Source organism: Mobula birostris, chromosome 25 (genome assembly GCF_030028105.1).
Source record: "Mobula birostris isolate sMobBir1 chromosome 25, sMobBir1.hap1, whole genome shotgun sequence".
NCBI classification, from domain to species: domain Eukaryota; kingdom Metazoa; phylum Chordata; class Chondrichthyes; order Myliobatiformes; family Myliobatidae; genus Mobula; species Mobula birostris.
In genome coordinates this window covers 29,545,918-29,565,022 of record NC_092394.1, presented here as the reverse complement: position 1 = coordinate 29,565,022, position 19,105 = coordinate 29,545,918, and the positions used below count along the sequence as shown (strand labels likewise).

The following is a 19,105-nucleotide window of genomic DNA, read 5'->3' as shown; positions in this document are numbered from 1 at the left end:
CTCTTTCTTTCCCCTTCATAAATTCTTAAAACTCATAAGGCAAACATAATAAATTTCTGTTAAATAACCATTTGCTCGAGTGCTTCCATCAGCGCTGCCTCCGCTCCATCATGGGTATCAGCTGGCAGGATCGTGTCTCCGACAACAAGGTCCTGGAGAAGGCTTAACTTCCAACCATTGAAGCTACTTTGGTGCTCAGGCAGCTCTGCATGGACAACTCCAGATTACCAAAAGCAGTACTCTACAGAGAACTCTCTCAGGGCAAGGGAGATCATTGGTGCCCAACGCAAGAGGTACAAAGACCAATTTAAGCAGCAGCTCCCTCAAGCAAATATTGAGGTCAACAAGTGGCAGCAGCTGGCTTGTGACAGAGACCACCAGAGAATACTGATCCAAGGCGCAGCCAAGAATTTTGAGGAATCCAGAAAAGTGACTGAAGAGAAGAGGAGATACAGGAAGGATCCTACTACCCAAATGCCCTCATCCCAGCTGTTCCCGTGTCCCTACTGCTGCAGAGTCTACAGATCCAGAATTGGCCTCTACAGTCAACAACGATCGTGCCGTCGCTCCTGAGGACTCTTCTTCCCTCCTGATCTTCGCAAGTGAAGAACCAGCCATCATCATCGAGCATGAAACCTTTTCAATTTCTGGTAGCGCATCATGTCCTAGCGTTTTACCCACTGTAATTTTACATGCTGCCATTATTAGCTTCTCACCAACTGTGTGACTTTTCCTTTTCTGGGTAATAAGTTCTGCTACTAAATAACATGCCTCCTTGTTCCTTTTACTGACTGTGACTTTATGAACAAAAGGTTTACTCTGCTTGTTTTGAGATTCCAATAGCCGTTTAAAATAGTCAGCATTTTTGTGGCTGTGTTTTGTAGTTAAGTGTCTTTTCAATTTTGCTGGAACCATTGCTGCATTTGTAAGTTGTTTGCCACAGACTGGGCACAATGGAATAGGACAACTTGGATCACCAGTCCAAGCAAAACCCATTGATAAGTAGCTTTCATTGTAAAGACGGACTTTTTTTGACTCCATTGTTGCACTAGTGCAGTGAAATGACTCAGAAGATCATAATTCAAAAATCACCACATTGGACCATCAGACGTGTCGGTAAAACACAGGGGTTAATAAAGTATAAAAAGGGACGAGTCCATCAAATGCGCAGAAAACGCACTTCACACTCCTTATCAGCCTACCATCCTCCCCTCTGTGGAATACAGCGCTCACCAATTATCAACAGCCTCCCCTATCTCAGGTCAAAAATTGAGAATGGGACTAGGCAGAATACCAGGCTGGCACAGACTAGATGGGCAGGAGGCCTGCTCCTGTGCTGGAGTGCTCTATAACTCATTGCTACATTCATCATTGACAGAAGGTTAAAACAATGAATCCATTCAGCTCGTAATAACCTTCATTAAACACCCGCCTTTGACCATTATTCCAATATCCCATTCATCTTCCTCTATTTTTACTTTACCAGACTAATCAGTCATGATTAACAAGCATTCTTTAAAATAAACTTAAAGCAATTGTGTATTCTGGATTAACACTGGTCCCCATCCTTTCACATCTCCCTTCTTCTCTATCATTCATCCTGACTTTCCAGTGCTGATGAAAGCCCACTGATCTGAAATGTAAGTTCTGCTTCTCTCTACACACACACTTTCCAGATTTCCAGCATCTGTTTTTTGACTTACTTTTCTTTGTCTTTCTCTCCTCCCATACAATTTTCATACTTTTAAGACCTATAACTGCTCATACACTATCAACACCTTCCACTTGGTCTCATTTCTTTTGCACTCAAATTTTATTAAGTATTCATTAGTTCAAGACTTGAATGCTTAACTGTGCTCTTCAATAAATGAAAAGCACGCAAGAAGAAATCCAGCAAAAACTGCATAAAATGTGGATTCAAAATTTAAATTATTTCAGAAGACGAACTGCACCTCATTAAAATTATCAAACCAGGTAATGAATGTGGATTGGTGAAATGCTAAATGATGAACACTGATCTATGCAACAAAACCCAAGTGCTAATTGTGTATCTCGAGATTACTCCCTGCGTTGTGCTGGTGAGGATTGAAATGGGAAGATGGAACAGAAGGTGTGGCTTTGTGAATGTGGATCACGAGCACAGCTTCTGGATTAGGTGGGATGTGTAAAAGAAGAACTGGTTACAACAAACTGAGTAAGAAGGTTTGTTCACGCTGCTTGGGAGAGTTTATCTATTTTTGCTGTGGGGGATGGTAGGGAACAAGGGGTGATTCATGCTCCAATGTCATTAGATTTACCTGTGAGCTCCTTGCATTGAAGTAAATGCAGCACAGCGTGCTTACTCCTTCTTGCTTCTTAACCGGACTCTTCCTTCTGGGCTTTCCTGATCCATCTTCAACATCTCCCCGCCTACTGCACTACTAGATTTATGATGCTATTCTAATTATGGAAATAGGTTGGGACAAGTGCAGGACTAGTAGCATTATTCCCCATGCTATGGAAATTTCACATGTGACAGATAGAATGTGAAAAAGGAAGGGAAAGTTGCACTACTGATTAAGGAGGATATAAAGGCAATACTTAGAGAGAATATCCCCAAGGGATCATCCAATGAGGTCATCTGGATAGACTTTAGGAGAAAGTCCTTAGTGACTTCAGTGGGCACGTGGCCAAGTGGTTAAGGCATTGGACTAGCGACCTGAAGTTCGAGCCCTGGCCGAGGGAACGTGTTGTGTCCTCGAGCAAGGCACTTAATCATACATTGCTCTGTGGCGACACTGGTGCCAAGCTGTATGGGTCCTAATGCCCTTCTCTTGGACAACATTGGTGTCGTGGAGAGGGGAGACTTGCAGCATGGGCAACTGCTGGTCTTCCATACAACCTTGCCCATGGTCTCACAAGACTAACAGATGCCTTTACTTTAGGAGAAAGGCAATCATTTTGCTGGGGGAGGGGGTTATACTACAAGCCTTCCAACTGTCTGCAGGAAATAGAAAAATGAATATGTAAACTAACTGCAGAAAGATGTAAATGCAACAGGGGGATTTTAACTTTCTCAGAATTAACCAGGACCGTCTTAATGCAAGGGGCCAAGATGGAACAAAATGTCTTAAGTTCATCCAAGAACATGTTTTGAGACAGTATGTCGAGAGTTCTACTGGAAACAGAGAAGCACTCAGCCTTATCCTGGGAATTGGAACCAGGCAAGTCGGGGAAGGGAACACTTTGGGGCAGTGACCATAACTGTGTAAATTTTCAAGGTAGTTAAGGAAAGGGATAAGGTTGGTCCTTAAATTAAGGTCTTTATGATGCAAAGATTGGAGAAGGGGCAGATAGTGTTGAGGAAACAGGTAGGATGCAGAAGGACTTAGACAGATTAGGAGAATGGGCAAGAAAGTGGCAAATGAAATACAATGTTCGCAAATGCATGGTCATGTACCTCGGTAGTAGAAATAAATGAGTGGACTATTTTCTAAACGGGGAGAAAATCCAGGAATCTGAGATGCAGAGGAATTTGGGAGTCCTTGGGCAAAACACCCTGAAGGTTAACTTGCAGGTTGAGTCAGTGGTGAGGAAGGCAAATCCCGTGTTAGCATTCATTTCAAGATGTCTGAAATACAACAGCTGAGGCTTTATACGGCACTGGTGAGGCTTCTTCACCTTGAATATTGTGAACAGTTTTGGGCTCCTCATCTTAGAAAAGGTGTGCTGGCATTGGAGAGGGTCCAGAGGAGGTTCACAAAGATGATTCCAGGAATGAAATGGTTATAATACGAGGAACGTTTAATGGCTCTGGGTCAGTACTTGCTGGAAATTCAGAAGGATGAGGGAGAACCTCATTGAAACCTTTCAAATGTTGAAAGACCAAGACAGAGTAGATGTGGAAAGGATGTTTCCCATGGTGGGAGAGTCTAGGACAAGAGGGCACAGCCTCAGGATAGAGGGGTGCCCTTTCACAACAGAGATGTGGCAAAACTTCTTTAGCCAAAGGACGGTGAATTTGTTGCCACATGCACCTGTTTAGGCCTGGTCATTGGGTGTATTTAAGGCAGAGATTGATAGGTTCTTAATTGGACATGGCATCAAAGGTTACGGGGAGAAGGCCAGGAACTGGGGTTGAGGAGCAGAAAAAAAAGGATCAGCCATGATTGAATGGCGGAGCAGACCCAATGGGCCAAATGGCCCAATTCTGCTCCTATGTCTTAAGGTCTTATCGTCTTAATTAGGGGAGGATTGATTTCAATCGTGGAAGAAAAGCCTGGTGGCAGTAAATTGGGAGTAGATGCTTGTGAGTAAAATGATACCCAAGAAGTGGAAGTCTTTTAAGAGAGTTAGTAAAGCAAGGCCAGCATGTTCCACTGAGGGTGAAAGGCAAGATTAGGAAACTGTACACAACAAAGGATACTGAAGATATAAATCAGGAAAAGAAATATGTGGCGGGTACAGAAAACTGGGATCAATGAAGTCTCCTGAGGAATATAGAATGTGTTGGAGAGAAGTTAAGTAAAAAAGTAGGAGAATAAAAAGGAGCCATAAAATGTCCTTGGCCAGTAGGTTGAGGAAAATCACAAGACATTTTATAAGCGTATTAGATGCAAGACAATGAGAGTGGATCCCCTTCAGCACCAAACAAGTCATCTATGTGTAGGTGCCTCAAAAAGGCGGCATCCATCCTTAAGGACTCCCATCATCCAGGACATGTCCTCTCCTTGTTGCTACCATTAAGGAGATGTACAGGAGCCTGTTTCAGGAATAGATTCTTTCCCTCTGCCATCAGATTTCCGACTGGACAGTGAACTCACAAACACTACCTCACTATTTTCCCCTTTTCTTTTTGCACTATTTATCTAAATATAATATTTTAAAAATATATAATTCATAATTAATAGTATTTTTATTATCATGTATTGCAATGTACTGCTGCCACAAAGCAAGAAATTTCATGACATAGTGGTATTAAAGCTGCCTCTGATGTGGACAACGTGGGCAACCTGCTAAATTATTATTTCTCCTCAATATTCACCAGGAAGGATGTGGACAACAGTGAATTCAGGGAATGACAAATAAAAATTTAGAGCAGGTCACTATTAAGGAAGAGGTGTTTGATGTCATGGGGCATGCAAGGGTTCACAATTACCCAGAGCCAAATATATATAGTATCACGTTGACAGCTGGAGTACAACATTCATGGTTGACTGCGACCAACGGAGGGCCTCAAGGATGTAGTCAGAGCTGCATCAAAAGTGGTGATAAATCAAAATTTAGGAGGGAGATTAGAAATCTGGCTGAATGGTGCAATAACAACAACCCCTCACTCAACATCAGCAAAATCAAAGAGCTGTTTATTGAATACAGGAGGAAGAAGCCGAATGCCCTCATTAGGGGATAGAAGGAAGAAAATGTCAGTAACTTTAAATTCCTTGACATTACCATCTCAAGGATGTAATGTTGAGACTTTATGAAGCACTGATGAGGCCTCAGTTGGAGTATTGTGAGCAGATTTGGGCCCCATATCTTAGAAAGGATGTGCTCAAACTGGAGAGGGCTCGAAGGGGGTTCATGAAAATGATTCCAGGATTGAATGGCTTGTCACATGAACGGTGTTTGATGGCTCTGGGCCTGTATTCACTGGAATTCAGAGGCATGAGCGGTGAGCTCATTGAAACCTACTGAATGGTGAAAAGCCTTGATAGAGTGGGAGGGTCTAAGACTACAGAACACAGCCTCAGAACAGAGGGGTGTCCTTTTAAAACTGAGATGAAGAGGAACTTCTTTAGCCAGAGTGGTGAATCTGTGGAATTCTTTGCCACAGGCAGCTGTGGAAGCCAACTCTTTATGTGTATTTAAGGTAGAGGTTGATATATCCTTGATTGGTCAGAGCATGAAGGGATATGGGGAGAATGCAGGTAATTGGGGCTGAGAGAAAAATTGGATCAGCCACGATGAAATGGCGGAGCAGAATCGACGGGCCAAATGACCTAATTCTGCTCGTGTATCTTATAGTCTTAACAAAGGACTTGTTCTGGGACCAGCACATAGGTGTCATCACAAAAAAGGCACGACAGCCTTCTACTTTGTTAGAAGTCAGTGGAGATTCAGCATGTCATCTAAAACTTTGACAAGCTTCTATAGATGCGCAGTGGAGACTATCTCGACTGGTTGCAACATGGCCTGGTAAGGAAACACCAACGCCCAGGAATGGAAAAGTCTACAAAAGGTGATGGATACAGCTCTGTCCGTTATAGGCAAAGCACTTCCCACCATTGAGCACATCTATAAGGAGCTGCTTTCTTGTAGCAGTACATGTATCATCCAAGCCATGCTCTCTTCTCACCACTACCATCAGTTTAGGGGGTACAGGACCCATAGATCCAACACCACTAGGTTCAGGAAAAATTACTACCCAACAATCATCTCTTCACTCACCTCAACAATGAACTGATTCCACAACCTATAGACTCATCTTCAAGGACTTTGCAACTCATATTCTCAGTATTATTTATTTACTATTTTTAATTATTTGAATGATTTGTCTTCTTTTGCACAGTGGTTGTTTGTCAGTCTTTATTATGTGTAGCTCTTTTCATAAATTCTATTGTATTTATTTTCCTGTAAATGCCCGAAAGAAAATGAATCTCAAGGCAGTATATGGTACTATATACACACCTCAATAACCATTTTATTTTAACTTAATGACCACTAATCCAAAACTCTGACATACACCATCATGAAGTGCTTCAAGAGGCTGATCATGACATGCATTAACTCAAGCCTCCCAGACAACCCTGACCTACTGAAATTCAGCAACAGATGTACGACAGACACCATCTCCCTAGCCCAACGTTAATCTCGGAAGCATTTGGACAATAAAGGCAACTATGGTAGATGATTGTTTATTTGCTTATTGACTACGGTCATCTTCGACACTATCATTGCAAGCAAACTCATCTCCACACTCGTACATTTGAGGCAAAAGGTTTCTTGACTTTCTGACCACAGATCACAGTCTACAGGAAAGAGATAGACATAACATCATGACAACAACCTTTCCCACAATATCAGCAAAACAAATGAGCTGTCATTGACCTCAAGAATGGAGGTAGTGCAAAGCTCCTGATTACGTCAAAGTGCTGAGGTCAAGAGGGTTTTGAGTTAAGTTTCTAGGGGTAAACATCACCAATAGCTTGTATGATGCAAACACAATGAAGCCGCAGCCAATACAGCTCACCAGCAGCTCTACTTCCTCGGGAGGCTTAAGGAATTTGGCATGTCCGCTCTCACCTCAGCAATTTTTAATCGAAGCACCATAGAAAACATCCTATCCGGATTCATCACGGTTTGCTATGCTAACAGGTCTGCCCGAGACGGCAAGAAACTGCAGAGAACTGGAGGCACAGCTCAGCTCCTCGTGGAAGCCAGCCTCACCTCCACTGGATCCATCTACACTTCTGACTGCTTCGGCTTTGCAGCTGGCATACTCAAAGGTCCAACCCATCTCGGACATTCCTCCCCATCTCTTCAGGCAAAAGATACCCTTAAAGCAGGCTCAAGGGCAGCTTTTATCCTGTCGTCATAAGAGTATAAGATGGTTCCCTAGTACAATAAGGATATCTGTCCTCACAAACTACCTCACTGTCACCTTACTATCTACCTGCACTGCATCTGTACTGCAACACTCCATGTAGTAATGAATTGATCAGTATGTACATTATGTAAGTTTTTCCTTGTACCCCTGAACATGTGACAATAACCAATTTACCAAATAAAGTCTGTTAAATACAAAATACTATCTTGTGTGAAAGATTATATTCGCAGATTTTTTATTTTATGATGAGAACTACATTTGTAACTCTCCACATTTGATTGCAACAGGGCATGCTCAGGGTAAAATCAGTAACAATGTAGTTACTTCAAAACAGTAATTCTACACTGTCCTTACACTATCAATTCAACACCAAAAGCAATTAACTTATTTTTTCATCAAAGTAAGCATCGACTTACTTTCTCAATTGAGGTGTTTAGGAAATGTTTGTTTTCTAGAAACACGTTGGGGGATGATCAAGCTGCTTCAGATCGAATGGTGATAACCAATTTCCCCCGGGATCAATAAAGTATGACTATGTGATAGAACATCTATGGGGATTCCAATTAAATCAAGAACTAACCAAGGCTCTATTCCAAGAACTTTATTGCCTGCTAGCACTGAGCAATAACAAGTACCGAATCTGGAAACCGCACCTATTTTGACATTTGTCATATTTTCATGGTTTTGCGATTTGGGTACACGTTGAGTGTAGCCAAACCTAAAACTTTGCTCCCGCCCCCACAACTCTGCTGAATAGCTATTAAAAGGTCAAAAATGCAATATGAAACAAATGCCAGCTTGTGCGTGATCCTGTTATTAACTACGGACTCTCAACAGGAGAATATTTCAGCTGTAGAATGACTAAGGCGAATGCAACTGGTTGCCACAGGGACCGCAGAAGGTCCGACTCTTACAATTAATATAAAACAGTCAGAAATATATACTGTTTGGGAGTTCCTGCGTAATATTTCAAATAATGAGCTAAATAGCAATGAAAGAATGGAGGGTTTTCAGTTCATATTTTTATCACAATGCAAATGTTTATATTAGACGTCCACACAATTCAGAACGCGGGATAACAAGCCAGTTAAGGGGATTCGCAGTTGGTGAGCAGTTTCTCTGAACATCAGAGTCCGTTTTGGATCCATCTGACAGGTCTAAGGGGCTGATGTTTTTGCCGGGACGGCGGAAGAAGTAAAACTACTCCCAAATGTTGGCAGGCCTCACCGCGGAGAAAACCCGGAGCAGGAAGGCCAACAGTAACTCCTTCCCCCGGGAGTCGGGAGTCCAGCACTCATCTGAGCACCGAGCCAGACGTAACGCTCCACCATCCGACAATCAGGGAAGGCATAAATAAATCGCAGGTCCCTCACAGGGAACTCACCTGGACCAGGGTGTCGGTACAGTGGCGGGACGCGGTGACACGTCTCCTTGATGGCAGGAGAGCCTCCTTTCTCTGTCCGGGGAGGGGTTCAGACTGCTGGGGATCAGCCTCGGTTGACGAGGGGGGTGGAGTGGTAACCGCCCAGAAAATGGTCGTAATTCTTTTTTTCCTTTATTCCTCAAAAAGGTTCTCAGTGAATACATTCACCTGAGACTTTTACAGTCACCGCGAAACTTCTCAAGCTGGGAGGGAGTTGTTCAGGCTGCAGATTCACCTCCCCCCCTACACACATACACATACACACACACACACACACACACACACACACACACACACACACACACACACACACACACACACACACACACACACACACACACACACACACACACACACACACACACACACACACACACACCCAGCGCGACAGAGTAACTCCACACACCTTTCAGCACCACACTTCCCTTCAGAGACTAACTGTTTGTTTGGGGGGGGTGCTGAACGTGATTTGTGTTTAAAATGCTGAACTATTATGGCTCCATTCTACTGTTGTTTGTAAATGTTTATAGCAACGACAACGCGGTTACACACTCTCCTACAGATCGCGAGTGGCTGTAGGTGCATGAGAGATCCACCAGCATTGCGCGCCAATTCTCTGCAGTATAAAAACACCGCCGGTTTTGCATTTGGTTGATTGTATGTCCTTATTTGAAAAACCTTTCAAAGTTTCCTTTTTTTTGCGCGGTTGATATTCCCGGGACTTCGCGCGCCATCTGCTGTAGACGTGTGGCGGAGCTCCGCCCCCTTTCGCCCATTGGTCCTTTCAGCCAGCAGACTGCACCTACTCAGGTGTCCCAAACTCACCTGGGGTCCGCGGGAACATTTCAAAGTAGAGCACACAGCTTCTCCTGCACTGCCAGTCAGTGACATTCACAACAGCCCAAATTTAACTAACGCGCAATCGGAAAATGATTTTTAAAAATTTACATTTCTTCCATCCTAGTTCAGTTGATCAATGCACTAATTTTGCAGAAAACACATTTCAAAGGTTATCCCTTTTTGTCCTAATAGTCCTCAACAAGGGCTGAGAAGAGGGTTAAAGTTTTTTTCTAGTTTTAATTCGAGGTTCACAAAACTGATTAGATTAGCATGTAACTTTATTTCAAAATCACTATGCTCCAAAATGCTTGCATTAGGGCTAATGAACTTAGTGATCCTAATGTAGACATCCAACCTCTCCCGGAAGTTCCGGGAGTCTCCCGCATATTGATTGTGGTTCCCTGACACCCGCAAATTATATACGATATCCCGGATACCGATATTTTTGGGAGTGGGGGGGTGCATCCTGATTGGTCGCTCTTTGAGCTAAATAGACCTATCAGTTTTCTCTGTGGGTGGGCTTTACAGTCGATCTCGCTCTCTCTCTCTTTTTCATTGTCCATCATTTCAGTTTAGTGTCCTGCAGCGCCATGGCACAGTGTTTGAAAAAAAGAAATTATAAAACGTACTGAAGCACCTTCAATTACTCCAAAAGACTGAGGTTTGGTAAAATACTGAAAGGCTTTTATTCGCTGTACAATACGACCTCCACAGTGAGTGTCTGCCCCTGGACTGAGGGGGAGGGGCAAGGCGAACACCTTTATACAGGACTCTGTGGGAGGAGCCACAGGGGCAGTCAGCAGAGGGGTGTGTCCAGACAGGTAACCGAGTTACAACATATATACATGGTTTATCACATTCACCCCTCCTTTTTTTTTAAAAAGAGTCCCGTGGGGTGAAGTGACTGACAATATTTACAAGAAGTATATTTACAGGTTAAGTCTATCAGGCAGTCGAGTCCGTCGCTGTGACCTACGTAGCACCGGCGGTGATTGCACCGGCGATGGCAGTTGTGCTGGCTCCGGCCTGACTTCAGGCGCCAGCACATTAGGCGTCGGTAATCCCTCGTGCGTGTGCGTCGCGCCCGGTATGGGAGTGTCGTGTGGTGTCTGTATAGGGTTTGGGGTGCACGGTGTCTCGGTACATACATTGGTGGGTACGGGGTCAATAGTCACCACGGAGTGTTCAGGGTAGGGGCCCGGAGCTCCTGCGGGCACCAGGTCACAGATGGAGACCGTGTCCACCTGCCCATCAGGTAAAACCACGTAGGCATACTGGGGGTTCGCATGAAGTAAGTGAACCCTCTCGACTATCGGGGAGTACTTATTGCTCCTCGCATGTTTCCGGAGCAGCACTGGCCCTGGGGACGTCAATCAAGATGGTAGGGTGGTTCCAGTGGTCGATTTTCTGGGAAAAGAAAAGAGCCGCTCATGAGGGGTGGCATTGGTGGCTGTGCATAACAGGGAGCGGATGGAGTGGAGTGCCTCGGGAAGGACCTCCTGCCAGCGGGAGACCGGCAGTCCCTTTGACCTGAGGGCTAAGAGTGTGGCTTTCCACACTGTGCCATTCTCCTTCTCTACCTGTCCATTCCCCCGGGGATTATAGCTCGTGGTCCTACTGGTTGCAATTCCCCTAGCCAGTAGATATTGGCGCAGCTCGTCACTCATAAACGAGGACCCTCTGTCACTGTGGATATAGCATGGGTATCCGAACAGAGTGAAGAGCTTGCGCAGGGCTTTTATAACTGACGTGGTAGTGGTGTCGGGGCAGGGGATGGCGAAGGGGAACCGCGAGTACTCGTCAATTACGTTAAGAAAGTACACATTGCGGTCGGTGGAGGGAAGGGGGCCCTTAAAGTCAACACTCAGTCGCTCAAAGGGGCAGGTGGCCTTGATGAGTGGTGCCTTTTCGGGTCGGTAGAAGTGCGGTTTACACTCTGCGCAGACTTGGCAGTCCCTGGTCATCATCCTGATCTCCTCAAGGGAATAAGGCAGGTTCCAGGCTTTCACGAAGTGGATAAGCCGGGTGACTCCCGGGTGGCAAAGGTCTACATGTAGGGCGTATAGCCGGTCGATCTGCGCGCTGGCGCATGTTCCCCGGGATAGGGCATCGGAGGGCTCGTTGAGCTTCCCAAGCCTGTACATGATGTCATAGTTGTAGGTGGAGAGTTCGATTCTCCACCTCAGAACTTTATCATTTTTGATTTTGCTCCGCTGCTGATTATTAAACATGAATGCGACTGAGCACTGGTCAGTTAGCAGAGTGAACCTTTTGCCGGCAAGATAATGCCTCCAGTGCCTTATAGCTTCCACTATGGCCTGGGCCTCTTTCTCTACCACAGAGTGCCAAATTTCAGGGCCTTGAAGGGTACGGGAGAAGAACGCCACTGGTCTTCCTGCCTGGTTGAGGGTAGCAGCCAGCGCAAAGTCGGAGGCGTCACTCTCTACTTGGAAGGGAATGGCCTCATCCACCGCATGCATTGCTGCTTTGGCAATGTCCCCTTTTATGCGGTTGAAGGCCGCGTGGGCCTCGGCAGAGAGGGGGAATGTGGTGGTCTTGACCAGGGGGCGGGCCTTGTCTGCATAGTTAGAGACCCATTGGGCGTAATATGAAAAGAAGCCCAGGCACCTTTTGAGGGCTCTGAGGGTATTGGGAAGAGGGAGTTCCAACAAGGGGCGCATACAGTCGGGTTCAGGGCCAATGACTCCATTCTCCACGACACACCAAAGGATAGCAAGTCGGGTGGTCCCAAATACACACTTGTCCTTGTTATAGGTGAGGTTGAAAGATTTGGCCGCTTGGAGAAATTTTTGGAGGTTGTTGTCGTGATCCTGCTGGTCGTGACCACAGATGGTGATGTTATCCAGATATGGGAACGTGGTCTTCAGTTGGCACTGGTCCACCATCCGGTCCATTGCCCTCTGGAAGACAGATACGCCATTCGTGACACCAAAGGGGACGCGCAGGAATTGATAAAGCCTGCCATCCGCCTTGAAGGCAGTGTAAGGGCGGTCCTCCCGGTGGATGGGGAGCTGATGGTAAGCGGATTTTAGGTCTATGGTCGAGTACACCTTGTACTGTGCTATCTGATTGACCATATCCGCGATGCGGGGTAGAGGGTACACATTGAGCTGCGTGAACCTATTGATGGTCTGGCTACAGTCCACGACCATCCTATTCTTCTCCCCGTTCCGAACAACGACCACCTGCGCCCTCCAAGGACTTGTACTTGCTTCACTGACCACCTCCCTGAGCAGCCGCTGCACCTCCAACTTAATGAAAGCTCTGTCCCCCGTGCTGTACCTCCTGCTTTTAGTTGCCACGAGTTTACAGTCGGGGGTCAGGTTGGCGAACAGCGCTGGGGGGGGGATCCTGAGGGTGGAGAGGCCACAAGTGGTGTCGGTAGTGTGGCAGTTGGCATGATGTTGGGTGGGATGTGCGGGTCGGTGTGTGTGTGTGTGGTCAGTAGCGGGGTACATGACATATCTCTACAAAACAGGGGATTTATGACAGTAATTGGCGGGAGGGGCCCATCATACTTCATTGTCACGCTTTTCAGGTGGCTCTGGAAGTCCAACCCCAACAGCACAGGGGCACACAGTTGAGGCAAGACCAGTAACGTAAAGTCCCGATATTCTGTGCCCTGCACCACTAGTGTCGTTACACAACCCCCCCGGATGTCTGTTGTATGCGACCTGGAGGCCATGGTGACCCTCCGACTTACCGGCCGTATCATGAGTCCACAATGCTGCACCGTGGCCGGGTGGATAAAACTCTCCGTGCTGCCTGTGTCAAACAGGCAGCTTGTCCTGTGCCCCTCCACCAGGATGTCCATCATTGACCTTGCGAGCTGGTGGGGAGCGCTTTGGTCGAGGGTCACGGAAGCCAGGGTGGGGTCACTGTCTTGGTCCGGCGTGGTGGGGTGCCCTGTGAGCACCCGTTGGTCGTAGGCGGTGGGAGGTGGCGCCGACCAAGATGGCCGCCTCCATGTCTCACACGTGGTGGTAGCGTGCAAGGAAGATGGCGGCAGGCAAGATGGCGACCCCCACGTCTCGCACATGGTGGCAGTGTGCAGGGAAGATGGTAACCCCCACATCTCGCACGCGGCGCTGCTCGATCTCGCTCACGGTTTTGACTTACAGACCTTGGCGAAGTGGCCCTTCTTTCCGCAGCTGGAGCAGGTAGCTTGTTGGGCCGGGCAGCGTTTCCGGGGGTGCTTCTCCAGTCCGCAGAAGTAGCACTTCACGGACTCACGACTGGCGGCAGCCGAGGTCGATTCGCCGGCACGTTGCGGGGTCTGCGGCACCCACGAGGCCACCGGGGGATCGCGTGCCTGGAGAGCCTCGGAGTTATGCAGAGCGGCCTCCAACGTATCAGCCAGCTCCATCGCCGAACCTAGGGTAAGATCGGCTTTTTCCAGCAGCCGCTGGCGCACGTACACTGACCTGGTCCCCGTGACGAAGGCGTCTCTCACTAGGAGTTCTGCATGCTGCGCCGCCGTCAGCTCCTGGCAATTGCAGGCTCGCACGAGCGTCTGTAGGGCCTGGACGAACTCAGCACTCGATTCCCCAGGACGTTGTTGCCGTGTCGCTAAACGGTGCCGAGCATAGACGCTGTTTATCGGCCGCAGGTATTGTCTTTTGAGTGCATTCATCGCGCCGTCGTAGTTCGGCTGGTCTCTGATCAGCGAATAGACCCGTGGACTGACCCTGGAGAGTAGAACCCTGCGCTTCGCTACGGGGTCGGTCGCTTTAATCTCCTCTAGATACACTTCGAAGCAGGCCAGCCAGAGATCGAAAGCGTTTCCAGCTTCAGGTGTTTGCGGATTGAGGTCTAATTTTTCTGGTCTCAGGACCTGTTCCATGTTTTAAAACGTACAGCGAATAAAATTGAAGCACCTTCAATTACTCCAAAAGACTGAGGTTTGGTAAAATACTGAAAGGCTTTTATTCGCTGTACAATACGACCTCCACAGTGAGTGCCTGCACCCGGACTGAGGGGGAGGGACAAGGCGAACACCTTTACACAGGATTCTGTGGGAGGAGCCACAGGGGCAGTCAACAGAGGGGTGTGTCCAGACAGGTAACCGAGTTACAACATATATACATGGTTTACCACACGTACTTCACCCCAGACTACACTAAAGTGTAGGGGTAATAGGGGTCAAAATAATGACAGTGTTGCTCGCTGCAGTGCCTTTTCTATTGCCCATGGTGGGCAACAGGAGAAGAGAAGCAGCGCGATGCGCGTGCGCAGCCCTCGGATGAAAAATGATATCGTATCTATTAAATAGGGGCCGTGGACAATTCTGATTTGATGGAGATGGACGTGAAAGCACAGAGGAACATCTGGAAAAATTTCTGAAACGCTCGTTCACTGCTGTCATTACTGCGCGGTCGGGAATCTTCCGGAGGGAAGGCCTCAAAAATCCCTGGCTTTGCCTGCTGTTGGCGACCGAGAAGGAGGTGGAATCGTTCAGATAGTGATGGCGCTCAGTACTCGGTGTCAGAGAGCTGATCAGAGCTCGAAGTTTTCGAATGACTCAGGAGTCGGACCGTGGTCGGGTATGGCAGGGAGAGTTTTTCTTCCTTCTCTCCGTCTGCGTGAGATGTGGGACATTTGAGAGACTTTGAACTTTACTGTGCTCATGGACTTCTTCATCAAGTTATGGTATTGTTGCACTGTTGTAACTATATGTTATAATTATGTGGTTTTGTTCGTTTTTTCAGGCTTGGCCTGTCCTGTGTTTTGTGATATCACACTGGAGGAAATATTGTATCATTTCTTAATTCATGCATTACTAAATGACAATAAAAGAGGACTGCGTGTCTTCATAATCTAAAAGACATGTTAAGGTGAGTTTAACAGGTGTCATTCATTTATTAGCATAGCTAACGTTATTTAAACTAGCTGCTAAGGAGCTACTCTATTGATGTTCTACATGTGTAAATAGTTTCAATATGTGATCAAATTAATTGTTGTGTTCTTTCATAATCAAATGTCCTGTATACATACACCCTTGGAGGTTAACCGGGGGGAGGGGGGTGAAGATGGTGGTGTTACCGCCCTGAAATGAGTTTTTGCAGGGCGGGATGTCTGGTATATGGACTAATGTTTTTATTTCAGATCTCCACTTTGATGAAGGGACAAATACAGGACAATTTTTTAATTTCTTTAACAGGTTATAAATCAGGAAAGGGCAGAAATTTCCTTCTCCCACAGATTTTTCATGTAGAACAAATTAGTGATGAAGACAATTGATGTGATTTTAAGACAACACATGATGTCTAGAAGTGTTATCATAATTTGGAAATCCAACTACAAGCATACGTATAATTTCATTTTATTATTGCACTAATTAAAAGACAGAAGGATAAACAACAGTATATAAACAACTGTCCTTATATGTCCTTCTGGAGATGAACAGAATCACGGGATTCCATATCATTTATGTCTTTAAAGCCATTACACTTTCCATTACAGGTGATACAGCTTAATTCAGAATATTTGATGGAAATCCAATAATAAAAATGTACAAAAGGTGTTGCAATGTTCAACAAGCCAGGCAGCAGCTGTGGAAAGAGAAATTGTTAATATTCAAGATTGATGTCGTTTCTGATTAGGTCAATCTGCTCCATCGACGTTGACAATTCTGGTCACTCCGCTGCAGGAAGGATGTGATCAGGTAGGTGGAAGCAGGTAAAGATTCACAGGACAGGTTGTGTCTCAAGAGACTGATAGGCTGGGACTCTTTTCCATGGAACAAAGGAGGCTGAGGGATGACCTTAAAAAGCTTTGATCAGTGACCAATCGGCATCTGGGACTGATTAGCGAGTGCAAATTAAAGGAAGGCAGGGCAAGTGCAGTGGCCATAGTTTAAGTGGACAGAGTCAGATTGGTGATACTGAGGCTTCAGTCAAAAACAAAAAGAAGCTCTAGGTTAAGTTTTTTTTCCCCTTCCCTTCTTGATATCTGCTCAGTTAAGACAATAGAGATGCCAGGCAGGATAGTTGAATGCTCCTCTTGCAGGATTGGAGAAGGCAGGGAAGCCTCCAGTGCCCCTAATAACTACAAATGCGAGAAGCACACCTAGCTGTAGCTTCTAACAATCCACCTTAAAGGAGTTGGAGCTGGAACTGGATGGACTCCGGATCATTCAGGAGGCTGAGGAGGTAATAGGTAGGACATATAGAGAGGTAATTACGCCCAGTGTCCAGGACGGGTGACAATCAGGAAAGGGAAAGGGGTTAAGGAACCAGTGCAGAGTAGTTCCATGGCCATCCCCTCTCAGCAACAGGTTTAGCACTTTGGATACTGTTGGTGGGGGTGACTGAACAGAGGGAAAACACAATAGGTCATGTCTCTAGCACCGAGTCTGCCTCTGTGACTCAGAAAGGAAGCAGGGAGAAGAGGCACACTGTGGTGATAAGGAATTCATTAGTTAGGGGAATGGATTGGAGGTTCTGTAGATGAGAACGAGATTCCCAATGGTATGTTGCCTCCTGGGTGCCAGGGCCCAGGATATCTCGGATCGAGTCCACGGCATTCTTAAGTGGAAGAATGAACAGCCAGAGGTCGTGGTCCATGTAGGTACCAATGACATGGGTAGGACGATTGACAATGTTTTGCATAGGGAGTTAGGGGCTAAGTTAAAGGGCAGGACCTCCAGGGTTGTGTTCTTAGGGTTGCTACCAGTGCCATGTGCTAGTGAGGCCAGAACTAGGAAGATTATACAGTTTAATATGTGGCTAAGGATTTGGTGTAGGAGGAATGCATAAGATTTTTGGATTATTGGGCTCTCTTCCAGGGAAGGTGGGCCCTGTACAGAAGGGAAGGTTTGCACCTGAACTGGAGGGGAAGTTGGCAGACATGATGTTGTAGGCATCACTGAATCATGGCTGAAAGGAGATTATAAATGGGACCTTAAAGCCCAAGGATACACATTGTATCAAAAGAACAGGCAGGAAGGCAGAGGGGACAGCATTGCTCTGTTGGTAAAACTGAAATCAAATCAAATCATTAGAAAGTAATATAGAGTCAGAAGCTGTTGAAACATTGTGAATATAGCTAAGGAACAACAAGGGTAAAAAGGCCCAGATGGGAGTTGTATACAGATCTCTAAACAGTAACAAGGATGTGGTATACAAACTATAATGGAGATAGAAAATGCATGCCAAAAGGGCAATGTTACAATAGTCAAAGGGGTCTTCAATATGCATATAGATTTGGAAAATTTGGACGACTACAAGTACTTAATACATTTGGACAGGTACATGGATAGGAAAGGTTTTAGAAGGTTATGGGTCAAATAGAGACAAATGAGATTAGTGTAGAATCATCTTTGTTAAAAGTTCAAAGTACACTTATTGATCAAAGTGTGTACGAATTATACAACCTTGAGATTCCTCTCCTTACAGGCAGCCACAAAACAAGAAACCCAAAAAACAACTAACGAGACAAAAAAATCACGCAAAAAATAAAAGCACGCACGATTTATGTTTCTATATGCATGCTTTCATACTGTATAAATCTAAATTCCAGTTCAACTTCCTTATCTATTCCCCATAACCTAAAACTCCACATCAAAAATCTCTATTGGACTTGTATTTAACAACTCAACCTCTACAGCTTTCTGGAGTAAAGAACTGCAAAGATTTGTGACATTGCCGGAAGAAATTCTTCCTCATTTGCACTCTAATGGGCAACACTATATTCAAACTACGCTAACGGTTCTCACAAGTGGAAACATAAAACACAAGGAAATCTGCAGATGCTGGAAATTCAAGCAACACACACAAAATGCTGGTGGACCACAGCAGACCAGACAGCATCTATAGGAAGAAGCACAGCCTTTCATCACAAGAACCTAACCATCAACATTCATTAACTCATAGAAACCCTGCGGCACAATACAGGCCCTTCGGCCCACAATTCTGTGCCGAACATGTCCTTACCTTGAAGATTACCCAGGGTTACCCATAGCACTCTATTTTTCTAAGCTTCATGTACCTGTCCAGGAGTCTCTTAAAAGACCCCATCGTTTCCGCCTCCACCACCGTCGTCGGCAGCCCATTCCACGCACTCACCACTCTCTGCGTAAAAATCTTACCCCTGACATCTCCTCTGTACCTGCTTCCAAGCACCTTAAAACTCGTGCTAGCCATTTCAGCCCTGGGAATAAAAAACACTTCTGACTATCCACACGATCAATGCCTCTCATCATCTTAAACTTACCTCTAATACATCCTTAAAATGAG

At 45.8% G+C, this 19,105-nt stretch overlaps 1 protein-coding gene across 2 annotated transcripts in view; it reads right to left on the bottom strand.

Annotated features, from left to right (window-relative positions):
* The window catches only part of LOC140187870 (rab effector Noc2-like), a 256,759-nt gene extending 247,385 nt beyond the window's left edge, over positions 1-9,374 (bottom strand). Inside the window, exon 1 of one of the 2 annotated variants that reach the window (XM_072243666.1) lies at positions 8,970-9,374. The gene's annotated coding sequence lies outside the window, so the exon portion shown is untranslated. The remainder of the gene's footprint in view (positions 1-8,969) is intronic. The other variant, XM_072243667.1, reaches the window with a different exon arrangement.
* Between the last annotated feature and the right edge of the window lie 9,731 nt (positions 9,375-19,105).